This window comes from Bubalus kerabau, chromosome 17, assembly GCF_029407905.1.
Source record: "Bubalus kerabau isolate K-KA32 ecotype Philippines breed swamp buffalo chromosome 17, PCC_UOA_SB_1v2, whole genome shotgun sequence".
Taxonomy (NCBI): domain Eukaryota; kingdom Metazoa; phylum Chordata; class Mammalia; order Artiodactyla; family Bovidae; genus Bubalus; species Bubalus kerabau.
Genome location: NC_073640.1, coordinates 57689665 through 57706711, shown reverse-complemented (window position 1 = coordinate 57706711; position 17047 = coordinate 57689665).

Sequence of the window (17047 nt, the reverse complement as noted above, 5' to 3'; positions counted from 1 at the left end):
TCCTCCTGTAACTTAACAAGAAAACTGAGTGAAGCCAGAGAAAAAGTCGCTCGGAACGACGTGGGTGCTGAGTGACGCGGGTGCTGAGTGACGCAGGTGCTGTCCGTGTGCTGGGAGCTGTCCGCTCCAGCTGCAGGTGGGTCAAAGAGGGGTGGGGAGGGGCACCCACAGTTCTACGACACACAAATGATCCTTGACGATTTATTTTTATCAGAAGAGTGGGTCTCCTCTGTGGCCAGAAGCGATCATTTCCCTTCTCCCCATAACTTTTTTTATGAATAAAAAGCAGTTTCTCTCCTTCACCTTTCAATCAATGCTCAGAGAAAAATAACGTAAAACAGATCAGCTTTAAGGACCACTGAATTGTTCCCTTTTCTGAAGTGTAAAATTACCAGCATGCCCAGGAGGCTCAAAGAGCTCAGTCAGGCTTGAAAGAAACTATGCCCAATGAAGTGGAGCTAATAAAGCATGTGAAACAAGTATAATAAATATCCTTAGAGACATATGGCAGGGTATCGAAAATTTGAAGAAGCCTTATGAAGTAGAACCTAACTGATAATAAGGGATATAAACAATATAATTACTGAAATAAAGAATTCAATAGGTGTGTTAAATGGCAGAACAGATCCAACTAAAGAATAAATGAGTGAGCTGAAAAAACTCTCCCAACAGGCAACTGTAAAGGACAGAGAGAAACCCTCGAAGGAAAAAAAAATCAAGATGTGCAGAAGGTATAAGTAAAAATTCTCACTTCTAGCATATAGAATCTTTCTGAGGAAGACAAAAGAGAGATAGGGTAACACTACGTGAAAAAAAAAAATAACTATAAAGAGAAAAAAAAGAAAACCAAAACAGAATAGTAAGAATTTTACAGCTAATATATTGTTATAGATAATAACTAAGAATCTTAACCAAGAACTAAAGACACAATACTTCATGCTGAAATATTTATTGTACAGTGAGCCAGATACCTGTGATGGAGAAGGGGAAGGGAGTAAGAAAATCGAACAAATATTTGCGGAATTTTTAAATACCAAAGAACTAGAGGGACTTCCCTGGTGGTCCAGTGGTTATAAACCCTCCTTCCAACGCAGAGGATGTGGGTTCCATCCTCTGTTGGGGAACTAAGATCCCACATACCACAGGGTGACTAAGCCCATGGGCCACCACAAAAGACCCCACATGCCACAGCTAAGGCCTGACACAGCCAAAAAATAAATACTTTTCTAAAGTTTCTAAAAAATATACCAAAGAACTAGAGGAAAAAATCACAAAAGTCTCCAGCAAAGGAAAAGAAAAAAAAAAAAAAGATTCTTTATTAAAGAATAAAAATCAGATTGTCACCTGCAATATTGTGATTTATAAGAAATATATCTATTTAATCATTCAGATGACTAAAATGTATTTCTCAGGTGTATTTGGTCTTCACTCATAGTTCCCTGCTCACAGTTCCCAAAACCCTTGGAATTTCTTGAATACTAAGAGCAATAGGAGAATCTTGTTTAAGTACTTGATCTCTTATCCTCATTTTCTTTCTTTTTTTTAATATTTATTATTTATTTAATTAATTTGTTTGGTCACAACGACTCTTAGCTGCAGCATTCGGCATGCTAGATCTTTAGCTGTATGTGGAATCTAGCTCCCTGACCAGGGATCGAACCCAGGCCCCCTGCACTGGGAATGCACAGTCTTAGCCATTGGACCACCAGGGAAGTTCCCTGTCCTTGGTTTTCTGAAAATGCTTCAGAGCCTTAAAGGTGAAATGGGTGTCTTATTATTCATAACAAGCTGCTTTCCGTCACAACTGAGATTCTGTTAATGAATGTGATTCCTGCAAAGCACCTAAGGATAGGGGTTAGTTGCCAGGGGAACCAACCACGAATGGGGGTTGAAACCTTTAGTCCGGCCCTTGATTTCCAGGGAGGAGAGAGGTTGAAACAATCACCAATGGTTGATGAGTTAATCAATCATGTCTACGTAGTGAAGCCTCTGTGTGTGTCGCTTCAGTCGTGTCTGACTCGTGCCCCATGGACCGTAGCCTGCCAGGCTCCTCTGTCCATGGGATTCTCCAGGCAAGAATACTGGAGTGGGTTGTCATGCCCTCGTCCGGAGGATCTTCCTAACCCAGGGATCAAACCTGCGTCTCTTGCATCTCCTGCACTGCAGGCAGATTCTTCACTGCTGAGCTATCAGAGAAGCCCAGTGAAGCTTCTATAAAATACCAAAACAAAAAGGAGGGCGTTCAGAAAGCTTCCGGGTTGGTGAACACAGGAGATGCAGGGATAGTGGGGTGCCCTCTCATGGAAGCTCCACTCCCTTCCCTCCCTCTTCGCCTTTTCCTTGCCCCATGCATCTCTTCTTTCTGGCTGTCCCTCAGTTATATCCTTTTATCATAAACTATTGATCTAGTAAGTAAAATGCTTCTCTGAGTTCTGTGAGCTGCTCTAGTAAATTAATTAAACCCAAGGAAGAGGATCCTGGGAACCTCTGGTTTATGCCCAGTTGGTCAGAAGCTCAGGTAACAACCTAGATTTGTGACTTGTGTCTGAAGTCCAAGGAGAAGGTCATAAAAACCTCCATCTGTAGCTGGGTGATCAGAGGCACAGGCTTGCAACCGATACCTGAAGTGGGGGAACTTCCCTGGCAGTCCAATGGTTAAGACTCTGCGCTTCCAGTGCAGGGAGTGAGGGTTCGATCGCCGGTCACTGAGCTAAGATCCCACATGCTGCGGTGTGATGCAGCCAAAAACTATAAAATAAAATAAATGAAGTGGGGGAAGTGGGAGAAGGTAGGTGTGAATTCTTGTAGGACTCAGCCCTCAACCCATCGCATCTGAGACTATCTCTGTGTAGGTAGAGTCAGAATTGAGGTGAATTCTCAGACACCCAGCTGATGTTCTGAGAACTGTTTGTTGGAAGTGTGGGAAACCTCTCCCCAACGCTGGGAGCGAGTCTCAGAACACCAAAAAGAGCATCTAACTTCCCACAGCAAATCTAGATGCAAAGAGATAACGGAGTGACATTCTCCAGGCAATGCTAAACTGCTGTCTCAATGTAAAATGGTACAACCAGATGAATGGTAGGTCATATTTGTTAATTCAGAAAGCTTGCTTCCCATAGACACTTTTTGAAAGAACTTGAAACAAACAAGAGCAGAAGTTAATTCAGGAGGAAATGACAAGTTGTCGGAAATAAGGTGAATTGTTTTAAAAGGTAATTATCAGAAAAACAAATGTTTATCCATATAAAATATGTTAGTTGCTCAGTTGTGTCCAACCCTTTGCGACCCCCTGGACTGTAGCCCACCAGGCTCCTCTGTCCATGGGATTCTCCAGGCAAGAATACTGGAGTGGGCAGCCATTCCCTTCTCCAGAGGATCTTCCTGACCCAGGGATCAAACCCGAGTCTCCCACATTGCAGGTAGATTCTTTACCATCCAAGCCACTCAGAAAAAGAAATGCTTGTCCATGTAAATTTATATATAAAACTCAAGATGATATCCAAATGGGAGGTGCATGATGTGGGTGGACAGTGCAGAGGAGAAGATGAAAGGATGCTTAGATTTTGTCTTGTTTAGAGGGAAAACATAGATACTGATATGATTATACAGTCCATGAAATTCTCCAGGCCAGAATACTCGAGTGAACCTTTCCCTTCTCCAGGGGATCTTCCCAACCCAGGAATCAAACCCAGATCTCCTGCATTGCAGGTAGATTCTTTACCAGCTGAGCCGTCAGGGAAGTCCAAGATTACTGGAGTGGGTAGCCTATCCCTTCTCCAGAAGATCTCCCCAACCCAGGAATCAAACCGGGGTTTCATGCATTGCAGGAGGATTCTTTACCAGCTGAGCTACCAGGGAAGCCCGATGATTCAAACACTAACAAGAAAAAAAATAAGAATTCAGTATTGCTTCTCAATAAGGGGAATCACTAAAAGATGGTATTAAAACTTTCAGAGACTTCCCTGGCAGCCCAGTCATTAAGACTCTGAGCTTCCATTGCAGGGGGCGAGAGTTTGATCCCTGACACCACATGCCACACAATGCAGCCAAGAACTTTTTAAAACTAAAGTTAATTTTAAAATAAATTTTCAAAGCAGTAGCAGGAATATAACTGATAAACTCAGTGGAACATGGGAGTAAAAAACAATCAGAGAGCCTGGTGTGGACACAAAAGCAAAGACAACAAAAGCAAGAATAAACAAGTGGGACCGCATCAAACTAAAAAGCTCCTGCACAACAAAGGAAGCTATCGACAGAGTTAAAATGCAGTGTCCTGAACAGGAGGAGACATCTGCAAACCTCATATCCGATACGGGGTTAGCATCCAAAATACGTAAAGAATTCACACCACTCAATAGCAAAAAAGCAAATGCTTTTTTTAACTTTTTAATTTTGTACTGGGGTATAGCCGATTAGGAGAAGGCAATGGCACCCCACTCCAGTATTCTTGCCTGGAAAATCCCATGGACGGAGGAGCCTGGTAGGCTGCAGTCCATGGGGTCGTAAAGAGTCGTACACGACTGAGCGACTTCACTTGCACTTTTCACTTTCATGCACTGGAGAAGGAAATGGCAACCCACTCCAGTGTTCTTGCCTGGAGAATCCCAGGGACGGAGGAGCCTGGTGGGCTGCCGTCTCTGGGGTCGCACAGAGTCAGACACGACTGAAGCGACTTAGCAGCATAGCCGATTAACAAACAACGCTGTGATAATTTCAGGTGAACAGCAAAGGGCCTCAGCCATGCATGTACACATATCCATTCTCCCCCAAACTCCTCTCCCATCCAGGCTGCCACATAACACTGCGCAGAGCTCCACGTGCTGTGCAGTAGGTCCTTGCTGGTGATCCATCTTACATATACTAGTGAGGGGGCTTCCCTGGTGGCTCAGTGGTAAAGAATCCCTCAGCCAGTGCAGGAGACACAGGTTCGATTCCTGATACAGGAAGATCCCACATGCCTCGGAGCAACTAAGCCCCCGTACGCCACAGCTACTGAGACTGTGTTCTGGAGCCCGGGAGCCGAAACATACTGAGTCCACACACCCTGGAGCCCGCGCTCCACCACGGGAGGAGCTGGGGCAAGAAGGCCACGCACGGTACCTAGACAGCAGCCCCTGCTCGCCGCAACTAGAGAAAAGCCCATGCAGCAATCAAGACCCAGCACAGCCAAAAAGAGTACATATTTTAAAAAATAATAAAGAAATATACCAGTGAGTACATGTCCATCCCAAACTCTCTAACTATCCCTTCCTCCAACCTTTCCCCTACCCACCGGCAACTATAAGCTCGCTCTCAAAGTCTGTTTCTGTTTTGTTAAGTAAGTTCATCCAAACAGTCTAATTTTTAAATGGGCAGAGAATCTGAACAGACGTTTTTCCAAAGAAGACGTAACAGATGGCCAACAGGGCCAAGAGAATATGCTCAGCTTGACTAATTATCAAGGAAATGCAAAGCAAACCAGAGTGAGATATGAGCTCCCAGGGTCATATCTGGAAAGTGCTCGTCACAGGAAAACATGTCGTAACAACATATCGTGTAGATATCAGCTAGATTCACTGTGGCAATCATTTCACAATATATACAAACGTTGACTCGTGCTGTGCCCCCGAAACTAATATAATGTTATGTCGTTTATATATCAATATTTTTAAAGAATTCAGAACTCACAGAGGTCTTTGCAGTCAGATAAATAAACTTTGAAATATGATTCTATGGGGGTTTCCCTGGTGGCTCAGAGGTAAAGAATCTGCCTGCCTTTGCAGGAGATGCCAGTTTGATCCCTGGGTTGGGAAGATCCCTTGGAGAAGGAAATGGCAACCCACTCCAGTATTCTTGCCTGGAGAATCCCATGGACAGAGGAGCCTGGCGGGGTCACAAACAGTCGGACACGACTTAGTGACTGAACAACAACAACAAATATGACTCTAGACAGGTTTCTGACTCCCTGTAAGCCCTAGTCCTCATTCGTAGAGTGAAAGGAAGAACATTTACCTCATAGAGTTATTGTCAGAAGGTCATGGTCAAATAGAAAATTTGTTTTAATGACTGTAGGGTGACTGTGGCAATTGACTGAAAGCTGAGGATTTGAAACTGAAGTAAGATATTTAATTAGTCTCTTGGTAAATACATTAACCATATAATAATACAGTGGCTAGACACTATTTTTTTGCAGCTTTATTGCAGTATAATTGAGGTACCATAAACAGCATATATTTACAATGAAATATGCATGGGAAACCATCACCACGATGGATTTAACGAACATTTCCTTGGTACCCAGAAGCTCCTCTGTAGCCTTTTGCAATCTACCCCTCACTCCCTCCACCCTCATTTTCAGGAAACCACTGATCTGCTTCCTGTCACTATAGATTCAGTTCAGTTCAGCTCAGTCCCTCAGTGGTGTCACTACAGATTAGCTTGCGTCTTCTAGAATTTCACATGGGTGGAAGCATACAGTATGTGGACGGGTTTCTTTTGACCTGCTTCTATCATTCAGTATAACGCTCTGGGGAGTTCATCATGTCATTGCAAGTACCAGGAGTTTATACCTCTGTTCTTTCTAGCTTTCCATGGAACAGTGTGGTAGAATAATGGTCCCTGGCTTCTTCATGCCTACGTGACTGAGCCCCAGTGAAAACCCTGGACCCAGAGGCTCAGGGGAGCGTCTCTGGCTGGCAATACTCTGTGCAGGTCATCACATGACATGCCTGAAAGGAAGAAGCACCGACCTACGACTCCACTGGGACAGACCCATGGGGACCTTGTGCCTGCCCTCTCCTGGACTCTAGCCCGTGCGCCTTTCACCTTTGTGGATTTTAATCTCTAGCTTTTCACGGCAGTACACCATAAACGTGGTCATGGCAGCCTTTCAGACTTCTGGGAGCTCTCCTTCTAGTGAGTCTCCGAACCTGACAGCTGTCTTGGGAACCCCCCACATGTGTCTAGACGTTTCTCGGTTTATACCTCTCAGAACGCCGGCGACTTCATTTCAGTTTCATCTCAGTCTCCATCTCTATTTCCATCTCCCAAACCCATCTCCCAGGTCTTTCCATGTTTCATTTTTCCTGTCTCTCACTCTTCTCCATTTCCTCACAACACCTTCTCTTTCTATTGATCTGATGGCCAGAATTACAGCCACCTCTTCTCTCTTGATGTAAACCACATACTGATTATTTTTATCAAGATTCATTTATTTATTTGGTCCTGCAGCATGTGGAATCTTAGACCCCAAGATCAAACGCGCATCCCCTGCATTGGAAGTGTGGAGTCCTAATCAATGGACTGCCAGGGAAGCCCTTCACTTTGATTATTTTTATAATAATACAACAAAGTGGGGATTTTAGAACATCAGAAAACAGAGAGTAGATAACAAGAAACACTCTTCCCTGGTTCCCTATCAAACTCAGTGCCAAGCATCCCTAGGTGGTAACCTTCATGCTCCCATCCTCTGCCAGCGAGTGAACTCTTCAGTCGTCCACAGCCACAAGCCCCAGGGCTCCTAGGCGATGGGGACCGACAACAAAGAGATTTCTCATGGTCTGCACATTTTTCCTCTCCTGTCCTGAAAGAGGACAGGATAACAGAGGGTTAAAATATTCCAAGACCTTTATTGTCGCACCAAGAGAAGAAATGAAGAACCCATAGCGTATCAGTTAACTGTGGCTATTGCTACACACTGAATATTTGTGTCCCCCTCCTCAAAATTCATATGATGAAACCTAATCTCAAATGTGATAGAACTAGGAGGTAGGGCCTTTGGGGTGACTAAGTCATGAGGAATTCCTCACGAATGGCATTGTTGTTTAGTCGCTCAGCCGTGTTTGACTCTTTTGTGACCCCACTGACTATAGCCCACCAGTCTCCTCTGTCCATGGGATTTCCCAAGCAAGGATACGGGGGTGGATTGCCATTTCCTTCCCGAGTCTTCTGCCTTTCAGGTGGATTCTTTACCACTGAGCCACCAGGGAAGCCTGATGAATGGGGTTGGTGCCTTTATAAAAGAGATCTCAGAGAGCTCTCTGTCTGTTTCTGCCATATGAGGACACAGCAAGAACACAGGTGTCCACAAACCAGGAAGTGACCCCTCATCAGACTCGGAACCTGTTGGCATCTTGATCCTAGACTTTCCGGCCTCCAGAGCTATGAGAAATAAATATTTGTTGTTTAAGCCACCCAGTCTCTGATCATTTGTTACAGGAGCCCAAACAGACCCCAACAGCTGTGTAACAAATATCCCCAAATAATAATGGTTGAAAACAATAACTACTATGAGGTGGGGTTTTTTTGGCTGCTCTGCATGCAAGGGGGATTTTAGTTCCCCAATCAGGAATTGAACTCATGCCCCTTGCAGTGGAAGCACAGTCTTAACCACTGGACCCGCCAGGTAAGCCCCAATAACTATTTTTGTTGCTTACATGTCCATGGGTCAGCTAGACGGGTTTTTGTCTTGAGTGAGCTCATCCTTACATCTGCAGTCAACTGGGGGCTGGGTAGGCTGCTCTGTTCTGGGAGCTGAATGGGTGCTTGTGGTCTGTCTGGTGAAGGCGCTCATCCCCCAGTAGGCTGTGTGCGCGAGCTCAGTCACTTCAGTCGTGTCTGACTCTGCAACTCCATGGACTGTCACCCGCCAGGCTCCTCTGTCCATGGGATTTTCCAGGCAAGAATACTGGAGGGGATTGTCACGCCCTCCTCCAGGAGGTCATCCCAACCCAGGGATGGAACCCGAATCTCTTATTCCCCCCGCATTGGCAGGTGGGTTCCTTACAAACCCTAGGGCCATATGGGAAGCCCTCCTGCAGCAGCAGGTTGTGAGTGAGTGAAAGTCATTCAGTCGTGTCCGGCTCTTTGCGACCCCAGGGACTATAGTGCAACAGGCTTAGCTGAGTCTTATTCCCATGGCAGTGACAACTTTCCAGGGAAGCAAATGGAAGGTACAAAGACTCTCAAAATGTAGACTCAGAACTGACATAGCATCACGTCTGCCATATTCTACTGGTCAAGTCCAGCTCAAGTTCAAGGAGAGGGGAAACTGACTCTACCCCTTGAAAGGAGGACCTGCAAAGTCACAATTCAAAGGGCATAAGTGAGGGGGATTTTTGGCCACTTTTTACTTGTGACACTAACAGACAATGATGATTCTATTCTTTTACAAAAATATATAAAGAAAGCCTGGCGTGCTGCAGTCCGTGGGGTCGCAAAAAGTGGGACACGACTGAGTGACTGAACAACAACAAAGATAAAGAAAACAAGCCCAACTACGAGTCAAAACGTGTGCCTTTCACAGGAGGATCTGCAGAAGGTGTGACTGGTATTTCAGAGCAAGAAACAACCCGTTGCAACAGTCATTAAAGATGGTCTCAAACATTCCAGCCCTCCGGGGCACACAGTAGGGTTCTACACATCTGCCTATTGGAGGTTTGGCGGGGCCACGTGACTGTCCTTGCCCAATGAAACGTGAGAAGAAGGAATATGTGCCAATTCAGTGTGGGGATTTTAAGAACTAGCACATGCTCGACCTGGAGCTTCCCAGGTGACTCAGGAATAAAGAATCCGCCTGCCAATGCAGGAAACGCAGAGGATGCATGTTCAGTCCCCGGGTGGGGAAGATCTCCTGGAGGAGGAAATGGCAACCCTGAAGAAGTCCAGGATTCTTGCCTGAAGAACCCCATGGAGAGAGGAGCCTGGTGGGCTACAGTCCATGGAGTCACAAAGAGGCAGACAATGCTGAGCATGCGTGAGGATGCACATGCCTGACCATCTTGTGAATTTTCCTTTGGCCAGTCACATGTTGGCTGGGACAGCACTCATCTGAAGGTTCGACTGAACCTTCGCAGGGGGCTTGCTCACCCAGCTGGCAGTCGATTCTGTCTGTCAAGTGGGAGCACAGCAGGGATTTTTAACCAGAGTGCCTACATGTGGGCTCTCCATATGGTTTGGGCTAAGAAGCAAAATGAACAGTGAAATGAAACCATTCAGAGTCAGATGGACTGGGTTTTCATCCTCCCACCCACCCACCACCCCAACACACACACTTACTGTTCTGCAAATTGCTATTTAACCCCTCTGAGGCACAATATTAACGTTAATGCCGTTCATATCATCCCTGCTGGCTGCTCATACTTCGGTTCTCAATTTCAAGTTTCAGCACAATATCCAGGTCCTTTCCAGACCCCTACTGTCCTCCATGTGGCCTAGGCCGGGACATGACCACCTGTGGCAGATTAGATTGGGGCTTCCCAGGTGGCGCTACTGGTAAAGAACCCACAGGAGACATAAGAGATGAGGGTTCGGTCCCTGGGTGGGGAAGATCCCCTGGAGGAGGGCGAGGCGACCCACTCCAGTATTCTTGCCTGGAGAATCCCATGGACAGAAGAGACTGTTGGGCTACAGTCCGTGGGGAGCAGAGTTGGACTCAACTGAAGCGACTTAGCACACAGCAGATTAGGTTCCTCTTTGGAAGCCTTCACTCCATCCACCTCATCACCTTGGAAGGAATGTACTTCTGCCACTCTATACTGGGCTTGGCCGTGTGACTTGTTTGGCCAATAGCATGATGGTACACAGAACACAGAGGCTTGACGTGTACCTGTATAGTTAAGCTCACACTTCCGCCATCAGAATAAGAGGAACATTCCTGGAATAGACTGCAAGTGCCAAGCATTGGTTGTACCGGCCAAGGCCAGCCAAGACCGGCCCATCCACAACCACCTGGGGCAGCCCAGTCAAGATCAGCAAGGCAGGCAGTCACCTCCAGCCCCAGATGACCTCAGACGCATGGGAGAGCCCAGCCAAGATCAGCAGAGCCTCCAGCCACAATCAGCTGACTCTCAGTGTGAGCTCAATACATGTTCGTATTGAAATGGAGCAGGACACTATGGTCCTTCCCCGTCATGTCCTCCACCTGCCTTTTGCCTGTGGAAAAACTTTAGCCAAAGAATCAGTTTAATCAGAGAAGTGAGAAAATGCAGAAGCAAAGGGAAACAGCCCCACAAGACTAAATAATAATAGTTGAGTCATTCAGCATCGTCAAGGACCTTTCTCCTCAAGGGCTATGGATAATATTCTGAGCCATATCCTGTGAGCTGTCTGGTAGATACTGAAACCCCCACCAGGTGGAAGAAGTTAACTACATGATGACCAAACTGTAGCCCTGAGACACGCTGCCACAGTTCTGAGCGTTCACCTCAAGGAAATGGGAACTGGACCTGAGGGCTGACTGTACTTAAGATGATGCTAAGCAGACCATGGATGACCCGTTTCAAGGTGACTGTCAGAGCTGACTGTGCTGTTTCCGTGTGGAACCCCCTCCCTCTGTCTATAAACGCTCTTACCCACTGAATGTCAGCGGAGGGGGACAAGCAGTCTCCCCTCCCCCACCCCTGGATGCTGGCATCCAAAATAAAGCAAACGTTCCTCTCCACCAACCTTGCCTCTTTGTTGGCTTCTGAATGGCAAGCAGCCAGACCCCATTCACTTTCAGTTACATGCAACGTGTGTACATCAACACACAGGTTTTGGTTGTTTGTTATCCGATGATAGTTAATTACTCAATTATTACTAAATAGTTTTTTAATATATTTGACATACTGTTGTTGTTTTAGTCACTAAGTCGTGTCCGACTCTTTGTGACCCCATAGACTGTAGCCTACCAGGCTCCTCTGTCCATGGGATTTCCCAGGCAAGAACACTGGAGTGGGTAGCCATTTCGTTCTCCAGGGGATCTTCCTGACCCAGCGGTTGAACCCAAGTCTCCTGCTTTGCAGGCAGATTCTTTACCGCTGAGCCAGAGAAGAAGCCCATCTGATATATTGCCAGACTTATATATCCACAGACTTATCATCATTACATAGCTACAGTGTGACCTCATGACCTCCATATTATTTTTATTTTATTTTTGATCCATGGACCACATAGCAAGATGGCACTGGCAAAATCGTAATTAATTGTACCCAGACCAGATATTAAGTGCAGATGACAAGGAAGGCTAAAGGCGGTTTTGCAACCACAGAAGTTTCAGGGTAGTGTGGTTGGGGGTTAACAGGCTGGAAAAGCCCACGCTCAGGATTCCCCATGACTTGACTGGACTTCACCCAGATTTTTCCAGAGGCCAGATGACTTGTGATATTGCAACAGATCAAATGCAGAAGTGACTGTGAAAATCCAGTTGTTTTCTCTTGAGCCAGACATTACACATTCTCAGAAATGTATAATACTGTCAATCTTTTCATTAATTTTTTTTATTTTGGAAAATACAGCATTTCTCATTTAAAGTGTTATGTCAACATTCGATTTCTGAATGTCTATCAACAGACAAATAGGTAAACAAAATGTGGTATCTGTGAATGTGGCGTCAATGACATACAACTCAATCTTAAAAAGGAAGGAAAGCCTGAGACACCTACAACATGAATAAACTTTGAAAACATGATGCTAAGTGAAATGAGACAGATGCAAAAGAACAAATGTTGCATGATTTCCTATACATTAGGTAGTAGAACAGGCAAATTCTCAGAGACCTGAAGTAGAATAGAAGTGACCTGGGACTGGGAAGATGAGGAATTATTGTTTGATGGGTACAGAATTTTAGTTTGGGAAGATAAAAAGATCTGGAAATGAATAGTAGTGATGGTTGCACAACAATGTGAATTTACTTGATGCCTCTGAACTTATATGCTTAAAAATGTACCATTTTAACCATTTATACCACCCTTCCTGGTGGCTCAGCAGTAAAAATCCACCTGCAGTGCGGGAGACGTGGGTTCCATCCCTGGATCGGGAAGATCCCCTGGAGAAAGAAATGGCAACCCACTCCAGTATTCTTGCCTGGAGGATCCCATGGACAGAGGAGCCTGGTGAGTAACAGTCTGTGGGGTCGCAAAAGAGTCAGACAGGACTTAGCAACTAAACAACAACAAAATTTTTGTGTATCTCTTACCACAATTACATTGGTGAAGAAATGCAATGGACCTACCATGGTTATTTTTAAATGAGTTACTAAATTTTTTAACTTCTCAATCGTAATACTTAACTTATTATTGATAGATGTAACACATATACAAAAAAGAAAAACACTCCTCCGTCCTCAAGAATTTTTAAGGGTGTAAAATGAATCCTGAGACCAACAAGTGTGAGAACTGCTGTTCCACGTACAACTGAGGTGAGCCTGAGCTAGCTGCCCCTGGCACTTCTCTGCTGCTGCTGCTGCTGCGAAGTCACTACAGTCGTGTCCGACTCTGTGCGACCCCATAGACGGCAGCTCACCAGGCTCCCCCGTCCCTGGGATTCTCCGGGCAAGAACACTGGAGTGGGTTGCCATTTCCTTCTCCAATGCGTGAAAGTGAAAAGTGAAAACTGAAAGGGAAGTCGCTCAGTCGTGTCCGACTCTTAGCGACCCCATGGACTGCAGCCTACCGGTCTCCTCCGTCCATGGGATTTTCCAGGCAAGAGTACTGGAGGGGGATGCCATTGCAAGAATCTGCACACTCCCAGGAATTAAAGTTTCTTCTGGCTCAAGTAGACAGGCGCCCTCTGGTGAACATACAAGGTATTGCTTGGCCACGCAAAATTTCTGAGTCATTTGTAGTTTGCTGAAATTCTAAAACGGAGGCAGAGATGGTCTCATGAAATGAGGACTTTATTTCAGCATTTTAACTTGAAACTCTGAACTATGCCTCCTCTCCTGCACATTCACACACACACACACACACACACACACACACATACATACATATTCATTCGGAAACCCACAGGCACATTCACACACACAAAATGACACACAGACATAAGTAGATGTTCACAAATACAGTCACACAGACACACAGACAAGATCAAACGTACTCATTTACACACAATCTCTCACACAGACCCCCCCCCATACATACACACAGAAATACTGTCACACACACAAAGAGACACAGCTTCACACACAGACACACTCATAGAGTCATACACACAGACACAGTTTCACATGCACACACACACACACTAAAAATAGCGCGTCGTTAACAAAGGGGACCAAGTAAATGAACATCATCCTCTATTTTTAAAAAAAGATTGTAATGGAAAATGAGTTTCTTCCCAAAGCCATTAAATAAATGTTGAACAAATAATTAAGATGAATCTAGGTTTGGCAGCGCGCCCAATTAGAGGCCCACAATCCCTTAGCTGAAGTCTTTGGGGACAGGCGCGTTTCAGAACTCAGAAATGTTCTAATTTTAGAAGGGTAATTCTGAGCGAATGCCGTATATTATGTAACACTGCCAGGGGCTTGAAGCCGACCCCTCTCCATCAGACATGTTAATATATTTGCAGCAAAACGTGTGAAAATTCACGCCAACGGAGATAAATAAGACTGTTAAGAATGCATATTAGCTGGTTTGCCACCATGTGAGTCTAGGCCAAAATAACCCCCAAAAGAAGAAAAAAAAATTTTTTTTTGGTTTTCAGGGATTTTTGAAATTCGGAATTTCAAATAAGCAATAGCGGATTCTATCCGCAGGCCCTTCACACATCATCTACGTATACTCTCGTGAATCTTCGACTTCAACTTGGACGTGAGGGAAGACGCCAGGAGCCTGGGGGACGGCGGCTCTTTAGCGCCCCTTCCTGGCAGCCCCAGTCTTTGCAGTTTGGCTGAGGAGTTGGGCTGTCTACCGGCTTGGGCCAGATACCGCAGTAGGTCCTGATTGGTCTAAACCTTCAGCGTAATCCCGCCTTCACTTAGCAGTGAGTGGCTCAGGGACCCACATCTTAACCAATTAGCAACTGACAGGGACAGGTCGCTGGCACAAGCATTGGCTCTGGGGTTGTCATGTGAGCCAAGCTGATCCAATCAGATTGAAGGAAAGCCACCAGGCCTCCCTTATCTCTAAAGGACAAGTAATGAGGAGCACTTAGGTGCCTGGATCTGGGGGCACCAGGTGAAGCCGCTTGGGGATGAGGCCAGAAAGAACCGGGAACAGTTTAGATCCCTCTGGTGGCCATTGAATGGCACTGAGCAGCTCTCCCTTTAAGGCTGACAGCACAGCCGTCTGACAGCCCTACCGCATTGGTGCCAAGGCCATGCCTCCCTTGAGCTCAACACAGTGGGTACTTACACCAGTCCATTGCAGCCCCATCCAGGAGTCCTCTGATGGGCAATTCTTTCTCAAGGACAGCTCCATAGACACATAAGCCCCACTGCACCCAGAGAGGTACAGCCAGAGGCTCCCCTGACACATTCCCTCCTCTCTTTTTTATTTTTTTATATATTTATTTATTTGGCTGCATCCGGCCTTAGTTGCGGCAGGTGGGATCTTCTATCTTCGTTTGGGCATGCAGGATCTTTACTTGCAGCATGCAATCTCTTAAGAGATCGAGTTCCCCACCAGGGATCGAACCCAGGACCCCTGCATTGGGAGTGCAGAGTCTTAGCCACTGGACCACCCGGGAAGCCCCTCCCTCTGTCCTTTCACAACTGTCAGACTGATGGGTCATGGTTGCACACACTGTACTTAATATCCTGAATTGCACAGTTCAGACTGGTGGAAATATTAACTTTTATGCCATATGTATCAGGCTTCCCCGGTGGCTCAGAGGTTAAAGCGTCTGCCAGCAATGCGGGAGACCTGGGTTCGATCCCTGGGTTGGGAAGATCCCCTGGAGAAGGAAATGGCAACCCACTCCAGTATTCTTGCTTGGAGAATCCCATGGACGGAGGAGCCTGGTGGGCTACAGTCCTCGGGGTCGCAAAGAGTCGGACAGGACCGAGCGACTTCACTTTTCACTTTCTTTCACATGCCATATGTATTTTCATACCCACACATTTTGACCACCCACCCCGCCTTTCCTCTCCATCACCACCCTGGTCTAGTCACTGTTGTCCCTCATCCAACTCACCACAGTGATCTCCTTTCTGGGCCCTACATTTCATTCCCCACGGGGCAGTCAGAGGGTCCCGTTAAGAGGACCTCTTAACAGAGGTTAAGCCTCCACCTCACTAAAAGCCAACTCCTCACCCCGGCCCATGGGGTTCTGTACAAACTACCTGCATTCTCCTTTCTCCCACTAGCCCCCTCATTCACTCTGGTCCAACCACACTGACATCGTTGCCGTTCCTTGGACAAGCCGAGCACCTCCAGCCTCAGGGCCTTTGCACTTGCTGTTCCCAATCCCTAGACCACTATTCCCCCAAGACCTTCAGGTCCTGCCCTCACTTCTCTGAGGCTTCTAGCCAGTAACCAGAAACATCATCACTCCCTATCCCCTGATTAGTTTTCTCCTCTGTGTTTATTATTACCTGACATAACACATTATTCATCTCTGTTTCTTGTCTGTCTCCCCACCGATATACTGGCTCCACTGCGTATAAATGTCTCCCTGTTTTGTTTGCTGTTTCCCCAGTGCTTAAAATAGAGCCTGGCACATGGTAAAAGCTGCATAAATATTTGTTAAATGAAAGATTAAAAGATAGCGACCAAAACAGAGCCTGAGAGGAACAGGAAAAGAGAAGAGAGACCAAAAAGGGAGGGGGCGGGGAGGAGATAGGGGAGTGAGGGGAGCTGAACTAGGGGAGAGAGAGAAGGAGGGTTGGGTCGAGATGTTTAGGAGAGGGGACTTTCCTGCTGATCCAGTGGTTAAGAAGCCACATTTCCAATGGGGTGGGGGGGGAGGGTGCGTTCCATTCCTGGTTTGGGAAGATCCCACATGCCATGTGGCGCAGCCCAAAGTTAAAAAAAAAAAAGTGGAGGAGAAAAGTGAGGAAGGGAGAAGAAATAGAGAGCTGAAGCAAGAGCATCAGAGCTGAGAGAATGAGTCAGAATAGAGTGAGGGATAGAAACAGAGACATGGAGAGACGTGAGAGAGAGACAGAGACACACAAACGTTGAGAGACAAAGAGACAAAAACAGACAGAAAGAAGATAGAGAAGGTGGTGAGGGAGACACAGAGAAAAGATAGCAGGATAACGGGCTGGGAGAAGAGCGTTGAGAATCAGAGAATGGGGAGCCGGTGGGAACAAGAATAGAGTCCCTCCCTCTAACTCACCATTGGCTGAAGTCCAGAGTTCTGG